Raw genomic sequence first — 14,675 nt, 5'->3', positions numbered from 1 at the left:
TGGAGTTTTGACTTAGACGAATTTAGTTTATATTGTAAATAAATGACCCAAAATTAGGTCGCTTACCTTTTATAGTTTTGTTTTAGATTCTAGCATAGTCAGTTTAAAAATTTAATAAATCCATGAACCTATTTAAAAAATTTATTTCGTGAATTATAACTCAAAACAATAAATTTCAAGGTTCTGAAAACCGAATCGATCATCGAATCGTTCTAACTACTGGTTCACTGGTTCATAGGTTCAACCAGTTCAACCGTGGTTGAACCGAAAAAACCATTTTATAATAAAATAATAAATAAAATATAAATAAACACATGAAAATTATTTGAACTATAAATTAGTCATTTTTGTGACTAACTTTTAATTTTAAAATCTTTTTGATAGATAATTTAAAAAGTACATATGTATCTAGTTTTAGGAGTTATTTGATCAACACTGGACTTTACTTTGTATTACAATTTACATGTTAGAATTTAAGTAGCCTTTGTTCTATATTAAATATTTTAGATTCAGAGATTATCCTTTGATGATAACCAAGCAAGGATTGGAGTTTTAGTTGTTCCATCAAGCATTACAATATTGTGTCTTCTTAACAGTGGTTGTGAATGAATTCACTGAAAATGATTCACAGATCATAGTCCACTTTTATCTGTCAAAACAAAATTGTTAGGCTTCTCAAAATGAGCATGATATCAAAAAATAATACATGGAAGGAGAATAACTTTTACAATGAATCCTAGCGTAGGAGGGTCACACTCTAGTAGAGTATAAACTATAAAGTAACATAGTTTCATTAATTCTGAAACCTTCATTTCTTCACAAGAACATAAAGAACAACTCGGTTGCTGCGATAATCAGGATGCCACAGATTTTGATCAATGCGACCAATTCTAAAATTGTTCATTGCAGCTTCTAGGAAGTACTCAAGAATGACATCTGAAACCAGAAAAGAAAAAAAGATCTCAGAACTTATAATACTTGTGAGGATTAGGGTCAAAAAATGAAGTTAAAAGAAACAAATCCTTCACCATTTCGAAGCTCGCCAGCCAAAAAGATAGTTGTATTAGGCCCAAAGAGCTGCCCTAGCGTCTCTAGCAGATTGAGTTGATAATTCATTGGTATATTAACTCAAAATCTTGAAACATCATATAGCACTCTTTATCTTTATATTATCCAGTTCCCTAATATACCAAAATGGATCTTTCTTAATCATGTCAAAAGCCAAAGTATAAGAACTAATTTAAAAGAAAATAAATGACAAACTATATCAGTTCATCATGTCACAAAATACAATTCAGTTTAGTAGAATCAGTTCAGAGTTCACAGTTTCAGAGTTCATCATGTCACAAAATCAAACAGCTACTCAATCAAACTCATCAAGAGACAGAGACATGCAACAGTTATTCAATGATTCAATCAAACAATCATAACTAAAAAAAAAATTACCTGGAACTCTAGAAGCTCGAAGGCACCTTCAAGGCTTCAACAGAACATGCAATTGGGAGAGTGGGAGACAGCGACGCCGAGTGAACCAAGCAGTGGTGGAGCACCTTCGAATGGATGACGGCTGCTGCGCGATGGAGGTGGAGGATTGACGGCGGTAGCTCGACGCAGTGGCTCGACGGAGGTGATGGACGACCGGACGACGAGCTTGATGAGAAGTTGAGAACCCGTGTGAGACTGTGATCGCGTTCTCTGATTCTGAAGCTCGATGAGAATTGAATTGAGAAGACAATTAGGGATTTGGTTACTGATTTAGGGTTTCAGAGGCAGAAACGGCAGCGTTTTTGCTACCCAGCCAAAAAACTGGCCGGATCACAGTTCGATTCGACCGACCAGTTACCGGCCGGTTCACCGGTTCAATTTCAGTTTTTAGATTTTGCGATTTTACTAATTGTCCCAATCGTTTTTGTGTTCGGTTCACGGTTCGATCGATTTGACCGGCCGGTCCGAACCGATTTTCAGAACATTTTTAATTTTTAACTCTCTTACATGAGTTGTCTACGTACATAGGAAATTATAAATAGCAATGTCCGTGAGAACTCAATAATGTATTGAATATGATATGATATGATTAATATTTATTATTTATTTCCTTTTCCATCATTGATAGATAATGTAGGGATGCTTTTCATAAATGGCTTCGTCGCAATCATTCTTATAATGCACACCGCCTAGCGCGTGCAATAGGCTAATGATTGGAAAGCTTGTCTATAGAGAGTATAGACTACAGTCATACCCTACAATATGAAGGCAACTCCTCGCATTCACTTACACCGTCATACTGGTACTCTATCACAATCACACAAACGTAAGCTTTTAGTTATGGAAAAGTATAGGTAACGAACAAGATTTTTGAATAATATGTAAATAATGTGAATTAATAGGGTTAAAAGAGTAAATTTAATTAGTAACATTAAATTAAAGTGTAGTGTATTTTTTTTGATTAATAGTTGTTCATGTTATTCAAAATTTTCATTGTTTTTCTAGTACTCCCCGTTAGTTATTTATTGTTGTCAATTTTAGAATTTTTTTTGGAATTTTTTTATAATATTTTTTAATTTTTCAAATTAAAAACTAATTCTATTAAATGCTAAAAAAATAAAAAAAAATTTAAAAATTTGTATAAAATAATTTTTATTTAAATTAAAATTTTTTTCTAAAACAAAGAAATTATAATAATATTTTTTCTTAACAAAAAGAGAATACACTTTTTTAAATATAGGAAAAAATTTCTCAAAGAAATTTTTATATTTTTCTTTTTAGATGACTTCTCTCTTATTCAATACTTTTGTTATCTAATGAAATTATCTATTTATATTAAAATTCTTTTCACCTTAATTATACAACAACAAAAGGTGGATAAGAGGTATTACTTTCCATCATTAATATTCAATTGTTATAAAATAAGTAAATAAGGAAGAGATAACAAACATAAAATAAAGAAATATAATTAGATAATAATATTAACCACAGTTACTATCTCAATATAAAAGAGATGATACTTATATATTTATATATATATGTATTAACGTATGAAAGAAAAAGAGAGAAAGAATTTTGTATATAGATAATATAAATAGAGAGAGAATTCTTATTGATTGTAGTGTGTAATCAACGAAGGCTTAACCTCCTATTTATACATGTACGAGGTTTCCTTTTTCAAACCCTATTAAATACATTTTTCCTTGAGAATATTCAACCGTCCATCATAAATGGGCATCCACCTAATTGATCTTATCACAACACTCCCCATTGGATGACCATTTAGGATTATTGCCTCGTTAAAACCTTACTAAAGAAAAATTCAGTGGGAAAAAACCTTAGTGAAGGAAAAAGAGTACAATATTCTTTAGTGATGGGGACTGCCTCATTAAAAACTTTGTCAAGAAAAACCCAATGGGAAAAAAACCTGACCAAGGAAAAAAGAGTACAGTCTCCCCCTCTTGCCGACATTATTTTATATCTCGAAATCGGCGCATCCCAATATGATGTACCAATCTTTCAAAAGAAGATTTTGGGAGTGACTTTGTGAATAAATCTGCCAGATTATCACTTGAGCGGATCTGTTGGACATCAATTGTCCCTTGATTTTGAAGATCATGAGTGAAGAAGAATTTGGGAGAAATATGCTTTGTTCTATCGCCTTTGATGTATCCGCCTTTAAGTTGAGCAATGCATGCTGTATTATTTTCAAACAGGACAGTTGGAGCTATCTTATGATCAATCAGTCCACATGATGACAGAATATATTGAATAAGACTCCTCAGCCAAAAACACTCGCGACTTGCTTCATGAATCGCTAGTATTTCAGCATGATTAGAGGATGTTGCTGCAATCGTCTGTTTCGTGGACCTCCATGATATAGCTGTACCACCATATGTGAATATATATATCCTGTTTGAGATCTCCCTTTATGTGGATCAGACAAATATCCAGCATCTACGTAGCCAACTAATTGTGAATTGGATCCATAGGGATAAAATAATCCCATATCAACCGTTCCCTGAAGATATCGAAATATTTGTTTGATTCCACTCCAATGTCTTCTGGTTGGAGAGGAACTATACCTTGCTAGTAAATTCACCGCGAATGATATATCAGGTCGCGTATTATTAGCAAGATACATTAGCGCTCCAATGACACTAAGATATGGTACTTCGGGACCAAGGATATCTTCATTTTCTTCTTTAGGACGGAATTGATCCTTTTCCACATCCAAAGACCTTACGATCATTGGAGTATTCAAGGGATGCGATTTATCCATATAAAATATTCTCAAGATCTTTTTTGTGTATGTTGTTTGATGAATAAAGATCCCATTTTTTATATGCTCGATCTGCAGGCCGAGACAAAATTTAGTGTTTCCAAGATCTTTCATTTCAAACTCTTCTTTTAAAGTTTTTATAATTGTTGGAATCTCTTCAGGAGTCTCAATGATATTTAAATCATCAACGTACACAGCAATAATAATGAATCCAGATGCAGTTTTCTTTATGAAAATACAGGGGCAGAAATCATCATTCTTGAATCCGTTTTTGGCCAGATACTCAGTAAGACGATTATACCACATTCGTCCAGATTGCTTTAGACCATATAAAGATCTTTGCAATTTGACTGAGTATAAATATGCAGTTTTCTTCATAATCTATACCGGGCCTTTGTGAAAAATCTTGTGCCACAAGTCGGGCTTTGCAGCGCATAACTTCATTTTTCTCATTTTGTTTTCTCACAAATACCCATCGGTATCCAACAGGTTTTACATCTTCAGGTGTACGGACTACAGGTCCAAAGACTTCACGTTTTGCAAGTGAGTCTAATTCAGCCTTCATGGCTTCTTCCCATTTTGGCCAATCATTCCTTTGTTGACATTCTTCGACTGATCTTGGCTCAAGATCTTTACTTTCATGCATGATATTTAATGCAACATTATATGCAAATATTTCATTAACAATTGTCTTATTTCGGTCCCATTTCTTTCCTGTAAAGACATAATTTATCGAGATCTCGTCATTTTCACAATTTTCAGGTACCTGAACGTCTTCTGGCGTTATATCAAAATTTTAGACAACTGCAAGTGTCTTTACTATATCTTTTTCAACAGAAATAATATTTACCTCTTTTCTCTTTCGAGGATTTTTATCTTTGGAACCGGCAGGCCTGCCACACTTCTGGCGTGTATTTGCTTCAGTGGCTATTTGTCCTACTGGGACATCAATTCGAATTGGGGCATTTTCCGCCCTGCCACGCTTCTAGCGTGAATTTGCTTCAGTGGCTACTTGTCCTACTGGGACATTAATTCGAATTGGGGCATTTTCCACTGGTATATAAGATTTGGTTATCCTCTTTGTATCAGAAAATGCATCAGGCAATTCATTTGCTACTTTGCAAATGTATAATCTTTTGAACTTCTAGTTCACATTGCCCTGATCGAGGATCTAAATGCATCAACGATAATGCATTCCAATTTAGTTCATTTTCAGGAAGCTTATTCTCTCCCCCGAATGTTGAAAATTTTCATTCATCAAAATGACAATCCGCAAACCGGGCTTTAAATACATCTCCGGTTTGTATCTCAAAATACTTCACTATAGAGGGAGAATCATATCCAACATATATCCCCAATTTTCTTTGGGGTCCCATTTTGGTGCAATTAGATGGTGCAATGGGAACATATATCGCACACCCGAATATTCTTAAATGGGAAACATTTGGCTGCTGGCCAAAAACTAGTTGCATAGGAGAGAACTGATGGTAACTCGTTGGCCTCAAACGAATAAGTGCTGCGGCATGTAAAATAGCATGCCCCCAAACCGAGGTTGAGAGATTTGTTCTCATAAGTAAGGGTCTAGCAATTAATTGGAGGCATTTAATAAGTGATTCTACTAACCCATTTTGTGTGTGAACATAAGCTACTGGATGTTCAACACTTATTCCATTAGCCACACAATAAGCATCAAAAGCATGGGAAGTAAATTCACCAGCATTATCAAGATGAATTGCTTTGATTGGATTTTTTGGAAATTGTGCTTTTAATCGAATAATTTTAGCCAGTAATCTCGCGAATGCCAGGTTGCGAGAAGATAATAAGCACACATGTGACCATCTCGAAGATGCGTCTATCAGGACCATAAAATATCTAAAAGATCCACATGGTGGATGAATAGGTCCACATATATCACCTTAAATCCTTCCTAAGAATTCAGGGGACTCAAATCCAATCTTTACTGGTGATGGCCTTAAAATTAACTTCCCTTGAGAACATGCAGCACAACAAAATTCACTAGATTTAAGAATCTTATGGTTCTTTAGTGAATGTCCATGAGAGTTTTCAATAATTCTCCTCATCATGGTTGTTCCCAGATAACCCAATCTATCATGCCAAGTTATGAATTCATTTGGTCTAGTAAACTTCTGGTTTATAATGGCATGTGATTCTATTGCACTAATCTTGGTATAATACAACCCAGATGAAAGTGAGGGTAATTTTTCTAATATAACTTTCTTATTTGAATCATGAGTTGTGATACATAAATACTCATGATTTTCCTCATTCATTGTTTCAATATGATATCCATTTCGGCGAATATCTTTGAAACTCAACAAGTTCCTCAGAGACTTGGTAGATAATAGTGCATTATTTATTATAAATTTTGTTCCTTCGGGAAACAAAATTATAGCTCTTCCGGAGCCTTCTATCACATTGCCTGAGCCAATAATAGTATTAACATATTCTTCTTTTGGCACAAGATGGGTAAAATATATAGTACTTTTAAGAATAGTGTGAGAACTTGCACTATTCGCAAGGCAAATATCTTCAGAATATGTCCTTACCATTTTTCCTCAAAAACAAATGATAATAATAATAAAATGAGAAAAAGTACATGCACAGTAAAAATTATTCACATGAATACTTAACAAATACATACATATATCAAACTATTCTATCATTGATCAAATAGCCAATATTTTTTTTCAAAATCCTTAAAGAAATTAGATACATCATAATGAGTGGTGAACTTTTCATAATTTGAAACAAAATTTGTTTCCTTTTCTTTGTCATCTTTTTTCAAGAATGCTTAATAAAGATTAACAAGGTGCCTTGGGGTACGACAGGTACGTGACCAATGGCCCTTTCCACCACAACGGAAGCATTTATCCTCAATTGATTTACTTTGCCCAGTGTTTCTTTCTTTATCCCACTTCTGGTGAGATCTTTTCTTGTGAACATAATTTCTTTTCCTTCTATAATTTTTCTTGCTACCAAAGCCTTGCCATTTACCTCTTCTAGAGCTATAATTTACCGCATTTGCTTCAGAAAATGGGGCGGCGCCAGTTGGGCGCGCTTCATGATTTCTTAAGAGCAACTCGTTGTTGCGTTCAGTAACAAGAAAGCAAGAGCTCAAAAATTTTTAAATTCTTTTTTTTTTCTCGATACTGCTGCTGCAGGAGCACATTCGAGGCATGGAAGGTCGAAAAATTTTTTTTTCTAACATATCGGGCGTGAGGAAGTATCACCGTCTTTTCATGATTATACCTTTCTTCAAGGTCTTTCCACAGATCTGCAGGATCTTTTAATGTGGGATATTCATTTTTCAATCATACTTCAAGATGATGATGAAGAAAAATTATGGATTTGGCTTTATCCTTCTGGGATGTATTATTTTCAGCCTTAATGGTATCTCCAAGATCCATTGAATCAAGATGGATTTTAGCATCTAGTATCCATGATAAATAATTATTTCCAAATATATTAAGAGCATTAAATTCAAGATGAAAGAGCTTTGACATAATGAAAATTTGTTACCTGGAGTCTTCCTAAAAACTTCGTCAGAGCTTCGTGCTGATAACGTGTTATAAAATAAGTAAATAAATAAGTAAATAAGGAAGAGATAACAAACATAAAATAAAGAAATATAATTAGATAACAATATTAACCACAGTTACTATGTCAATATAAAAGAGATGATACTTATATATTTATATATATGTATTAACGTATGAAAGAAAAAGAGAGAAAGAATTTTGTATATAGACAATATAAATAGAGAGAGAGAATTCTTATTGATTGTAGTGTGTAATCAACGGAGGCTTAACCTCCTATTTATACATGTATGAGGTTTTCTTTTTCAAACCCTATTAAATACATTTTTTCTTGAGAATATTCAACCGTCCATCATAAATGGGCATCCACCTAATTGATCTTATCACAACAATGACTTATAAGTAGGAGAATTTTTCTTCTTTGACTTTTGTTTCCTTTTTGTTTTCATAAAAAAATTAGTCTTTTTATTTTTTACAATCTCCTACTTAAAGTTAATTTTGATGTTAAAAGTTTCACGATTTCATGTTGTTCATGTATTCAATAGGCCATAGGAAGATTTGCACCATTTAAACTTATCAATATTGATTAACTTTGTCATGGCATCTGATAGGTTATTTTTAGTACGAATCTTTTGCATATCTACACTCCTTTCTTCTACTACTTTCCGAACAAAGTGATATTATACTCCAATATATTTTGTCCTTGAATGAAAGGCAGAATTCCTTGCAATATGCAAGGCACCTTGACTGTCACAATACAATACACATAAATCTTCTATTGTTTGTGCATAAGTTTCTCCATCAACCTTTAGATCCAAATAGCTTCTTTGCATGCTGGTGTAGCTGCCATATATTCAGTTTCTGTAGTAGATAGAGTTACAATATTTTGTAATTTAGATAGCTAGCTCACAGCTTCTCCTGCAAATATGAACACATATTCTGTAATAGATTTTTGTTTATCAAGATTACCTGCAAAGTCTAAATCGACATATTCATTTACAATGAATTTCGATCCTCCAAAATATAATGCAACATTCGAGGTCCCTTAGATGTATCTTAGGATCCTCTTAACAGCGTTCCAATGCTCTTTATCCGGATATGCTATAAATTGACTTATCACCACAATTGCTTGAGCAATATCTGGCCTTGTACAGATCATGGCATACATAAGGCTTCCTACCATTGATGCATACGGTACTCGAGATATTTTCATCCTCTCTATTTCACTTCTAGGGCACATACTTGAGGATAATTTTAAATTCATAGAAAGTTAGGTTGAAATTGACTTATATTCTTGCATCTTGAAGCGTTATAAGATCTTCAAATAATTTTTTTGCGATAGCCAAATCTTCCTATTTTTTTAGTCTCGGTGGATTTGTATCCCTAAAGTCTTGTTTGCTGGTCCCAAGTCTTTTATATTAAATTTCCTAACCAACCGTGCTTTCAATTATTGGATTTGATTTTTGTTGGGGCCTACCACTAATATGTCATCCACATACAACAGTAGAATGATTAAATTATTATCACTAGACCTCTTGTAGTTGTAACACCTTACCCCTCAAAGCCTTATGCTTGAGTCATAAATCAATGAGAGTTTGGTGCTACGACACAAAGCTGAGATATAAATACTTATGTATAGAAAAAATATTAAACTAAAAGTCTGTAAGAGGATTTAAACCTCGGATAAAGGAAGGTAGATAAATAAAAACTTGAAGGAAGAATAAGAGTAAGAAAGATATATAAATATATAAATATCTACTAGTCTTGGCCGACGAAGATTAGACCAGGTGGAGTTACCACAATAAAACAGTTGATATACATAACATATCTCTCAAAAAAATACATTATAAACTTCTAAAGCCAAGTCTTTAAAATAAATACATCATATAATTTTTTTCAAAAGAAGGAGATTCTAAAACTTAAACAGAAACAAAAGTCTTCTTCGTCGTCTTCTAGATAAGACTTCCGCTCACAGAGGAGCGTTGTGACCTGCATTTAAAAAACAGAAATAATTTTTACAACGAGTGAGAACATCATCCTTTACAGGGTTCTTAGTAGGACAATAAAGAATCCACTAGGCAATCCTAATCTCCAATCCCACAAAGTTCAAGCCTAGAGTTCTACTAACCATAACATGGCAACTTGCCTAAAGGATTATAGTCTATCTCTTTATCTTAATTTCACAACCCCCCCCCCCAATCACCGCATCTCATTAGGAACAGCCCTTAGTGTCACCATGGTGTGAATTTTGAATATCACAAACTAACCAGCAAGTGCACTGGGTCGTACTAAGTAATAACTCAGGTGAGTGAGTGTCGATCCCACGATGATTAATGAATTGAGCAACCATAATTGGATGATTAGAATAGTCAGACAAGCCAATCTGAGTATTTTGTATTCCAAGTATCATAAAGCAATGAATAAAAGAATTTAAGAAGGCAAGTAATGAACGGTTGGTGAAAATAGTATGAGAAAACAGCTAAAGTTTTGGCGATGTTAAATTTCTAGATTAATGGTTCTTATCACTCACTTTAATTATGTAAAGGTTCAATTCATAGCAAACCTTAAATGATTAAACTCTAATTCCTTAGTAATTTAATCTCTTCTAACCAAACCAACTGCCAATTCCTTGGTCACTCAATTTAGATTAGAAGTTTAAGTCCAATCCTAGTTTATGAGCCACACAAACCCTAGGTACCTAAAGATAAGATGATTATATATCACGTATCATGTTAAGTCTAGGTAATTAGAGAATTGTGAGGAATTGATTTCAAGATGTTATTCAAGTGATTTAACCTTTTCAAGATTCAATAAGAATTCAATTAGAAAGAGAGTTATTTTCCAATATACTCTAATTCCTAGGATGAAAAACGAAATCAATCTTTGAAAATAAACCGATGCATTGATTAAGAGAAGAATGACAATAATATTAATCCATTAAAATAAGAGAGCTCCTAACCTTAACAATGGAAGTTTAGTTGCTCATGGTGCGGAAAAATCCTAGTAGAAAAAAGTGTAAAAATACGGAGAAGAGAGAAGAAGAAGAAGAAGCCCTAAGCCAAGATATCTTCTCCTTTTATATCTAATCCTAATTGATACAAAATTTAAATTTCAAAATCTAAAAATATCTTTTCTTAATTCAAAACTTATTTAAAAATCAAATTAAAGCAAGGGATTTGGTGCTGAATCACGTGGGGACCACTCTGATTCGCGCTTTTGGCACCAAACATCGGGTTGGTGGCATTTGGCGCCACTTGGGCAGCAACTTTTCCTGCAAAACGAGGTCCCTGGTGCCAAACGCTGGGTTATAGCATTGGCGCCACCATGGCAGAGGAGAATGGGAGCTTTCTGTGTCCCGGCGTCAAACGCTGGTGAGGTGGCATTTGGCGCCACCCTGGCAGCATTGAAATTGAAGCCTTTTTTCCTCTCTAAACTCTGCCAAACTCGCCCGAATGCTACCTGTAATCAACCAAATTGCAAAACAACTCAAAGTAGCATTCATGATGGCTTAAACACCTAAATCTTAAAATAATTCAACAAATTTGCATGCAATTAACTAAGAAAAGATAAGAAAGATGCTCGCGCATCATAAACCAAACTTGAATTGTTGCTTGTTGTAAGACCCAGAATTTTTAGAAAGTTTTATTATGAGCTAATTCCAAATCATTTATTCATTAACAGCTTAAATTTCAGAATTTATTTTATTAAAGATAATTAAAGAAAATTTTGATAAATTGAATTTAAAATAAATTAAGGTTTTTGTCTAACTTTATAAATATTGAGTATTTTTTTGTTTATGAATAAAGAAAACTAATTATATTATATCATATTTTCAATTAGACTATTTGATTGAAAACCAATTAGTAATTGATACAACAAATAATATTTTTAAAGTAATTTTAAGGAATTAAATCGGATTTCAAATTAATACTCTATACCCTAATTTTATTAAAATTAATAAAATCCAAATTAATCCCAAAATACCCAAATTAAACCCTAACCCTAAAATTCAAAACGCACCCTAACCCTAACCTAACCTAGCTATCGCCTCACTGCCACTCCCCTAACCCAGCCCCATCCCTTCAGAAAGAAAGAAAGAAAGAAAGAAAGAAAGAAAGAAAGAAAAGGGAGAAAGAAGAGGGCGAAATGGAGAAAGAAAAAAGAAGTGAGGGGGGAATAGAGAAGAAGGAGAGGAAAGAGAGGAAGGAGCCAGCCATCGCTGCCGTTGGAGCCACGTCACCGTCGAACCTGCTGCTGTCGCCGAGAGGAAGCCCGCCACCGTCGCGTCGCCGTGCCGTCAGGAAGCAAGAACCACAAAGGTAGAGGGGCTGCCGCCGCGCCAGTTGCCGTTGCTATCGAAGGTGGAATCCTCGAGGAAGAGAGATGCGACAGAGAGAGGGTTCGCGAAGGGATCGCCGCCGTTCGTGCCTCCCGTCGTCGTCAGCTTTGTGTAGAGCTCCCATGGATGTTGCCGTCGAGCTATCCTGTCGCCGCCAAATCTGTTGACACCGCTGATGGCCAAGAAAGAGAGTGACACGCGGGATGAGGGGAGAGGAGGAATGTCGCTGCCGTTTGTGCTTCGTCACCACTGCTATTCAAAGCTGCCCCGCCGCGGCTGTGGTTATCGAAAAATGCAGCAGAAGGCTCTATTTTCTTGGGTTTTGATTATCGCGACAATAAAGGTCCCCAGAGCTTCTGCCACTTCCTTGCCTCGTTTCTCTTTAGCTGCAGTAAGTTATTCTAGCCTTGATATCCTTACCGCTATTATTCTGGTATTGATTATTGAAAATTTTGCAATGTTAACGTTTTAGGGTCAAGTTCCAATAATTTCATGGTTGAAATAAAAGTCGTTTTTGTTGTTGCGGAAGTAAACGAAGCTGTGGATGCAGTTATCGCTGTGTGCGAGCTGAGAAAAAAGGGTTTCTTTGACGCGGTTGGTTTATAGATTTTGATTATTCGATGTAGGGATGCTTTCCTTAAACTTATTTTACTTCCAAGAATTGTTACAAGTCGATATTAATGCGAAAAGTATATTTTTATGATTTCGTAAGTCTTATGAATTCAATTGAGTTGTCCTGGATGACTGTAGTTGTTTGTCTAGTGAAATTATTGACTGTTTGAAAAGGTTGAATATTTAGAGTTATTGATTTTGTTAAATTGGCAGTTGCCGAATTAGTTTTCTTGAGATTTGGAAATGTTTTGTTATTAAAAATGAGTTGACTTTTGAAAAGATTTAATATTGAAATTTAGTTTAATTTTGAAAATGATTTGATTTTTGAAAGGATTTAATATTGGAATTGGTTTGGATTGGAAGAGATTTAATATTGAAATTTGGTTTGATAACCTGATTTGATATTGGAATTTGGTTTAAAACAAATTTGAAAAGGATTTGATACTGAAAACGGCTTGATTATTGAAAATGATTTGCTATTTGGAAATGATTGAGAAGGGTTTGAGCTTGGGGTTTGTCTCCCCTATGGATGAGCTTGGAATTTCTTCCCATGGATATTATTGAGCTTGGGGATGCGCGTACAGAGGGACTGTCCAATAGTTAGCTACTAGGACATGTCGGGTTGGCTATATAACCGACAGATGATTTCATCAGTCATAGGACATGCATACATCATATGCATTTGTATGTTTTGCTTGGGTGTGTATTATTTTGGTTTGCCTATTTGTTTAACTATTCTTATCTGCTATTTGGCCTACTTGCTGTATTTGCATCTTATTTGTGTTTTCCTTGTTTGTATTCTATATGTGTGCAACTGAGAGATCCCTCATGTTGGTAGTGGTAAAGCTAAGGATTGTTTTCCTGATATGATGATTTTATTGTTGATTTAATTGAGTTTCTTGAGTTGGGGGCCGTGATTGGTTTCTGATTGAGATTTTAGTAAAGTATGAAAAATCAAGCTGGTTCAGCATAGACTTAATGAACCTATGCTTGGAACAGGTTGGTCATTCATACAGTCTAGAAAACTTATTAAAACTTTCCTATAAGAAAAGAAAGGTTTTGGATTTCTGGATAATTAAATATTGGTTTTGAAACGATCTTTGGATGATTAGCCATTGGATTTTAAAAAAGATTCATAGGATGAATGATAATCACTGTCTTGAAATCAATTCTTCTCTTTGTACGTATCTTCTTATGACAATTCTTAAACCCTCTACTGAGAACCCTTTCGAGAATGATGTTCTCACCCCCTATAATTTTATCTTTTTAGGACGGACAGGAAGCTTGCGCAGTTTTTGTTAGGTTCCTTGATATATTATTTTTGTTTGTATACATATGTTATAGACTTTTCCTCGCCTTTATTATTACATTCTTGTAAGAGGGATAGGAGTCGTGACTATAAAAACATGTATGTATATAATATTTGTAAGTTACTTGACTAAGAGGTTTCGTATATATGTATATGCTTATTTATTTTCAGTTAAAAAGTATTTCCATTTTTATTAAAAAGAAAACAGCGATACAGTTCTGAGTTAAAGGCTCATATTTTATTATTAAATATATGAAGTTATCGTAATATTTTTCATTATCAGAGTGGCATAGCCAGAAGCATGACATTCTAATAGTAAAGGTGTTACACTTGTCCTCAAGCAACTGAAAACAATATGAACCTGAGATGTGGGTTTGCATGAGAGTTGAGTTTTAAATTTAGCTCCTATGTATCTTCTGAGTGGGGCTAACAACACTGTGATAATGAATTGTCTCGGCACCTCACTAACCCTTGAAGCTCAAGAGTGTTGATGTCTTTCGAAACTAGAATCCGGATAGTATTATGAGTTCTCTTTCTTTTAGCTTTTTATTAATCCTTGAACACATCATTTTCTTGTCTTTTCTTTGGTGA

The 14,675-nt window shown here is 34.3% G+C and overlaps 1 protein-coding gene across 1 annotated transcript in view; it reads right to left on the bottom strand.

Moving 5' to 3' along the window:
- Positions 1-8,625, bottom strand: part of LOC107625530 — a 15,275-nt gene extending 6,650 nt beyond the window's left edge. Inside the window, exons 1-2 of the mRNA XM_021116032.1 lie at positions 8,618-8,625; positions 8,065-8,070 (exon numbers count right to left, since the gene is read on the bottom strand). The gene's annotated coding sequence lies outside the window, so the exon portion shown is untranslated. The remainder of the gene's footprint in view (positions 1-8,064; positions 8,071-8,617) is intronic.

The sequence above is a fragment of the Arachis ipaensis genome, chromosome B02 (genome assembly GCF_000816755.2).
Source record: "Arachis ipaensis cultivar K30076 chromosome B02, Araip1.1, whole genome shotgun sequence".
In the NCBI taxonomy this organism is placed as follows: domain Eukaryota; kingdom Viridiplantae; phylum Streptophyta; class Magnoliopsida; order Fabales; family Fabaceae; genus Arachis; species Arachis ipaensis.
Note: the sequence above shows the minus strand (reverse complement) of the source record. Positions and strands in the feature narration are given on the sequence as shown.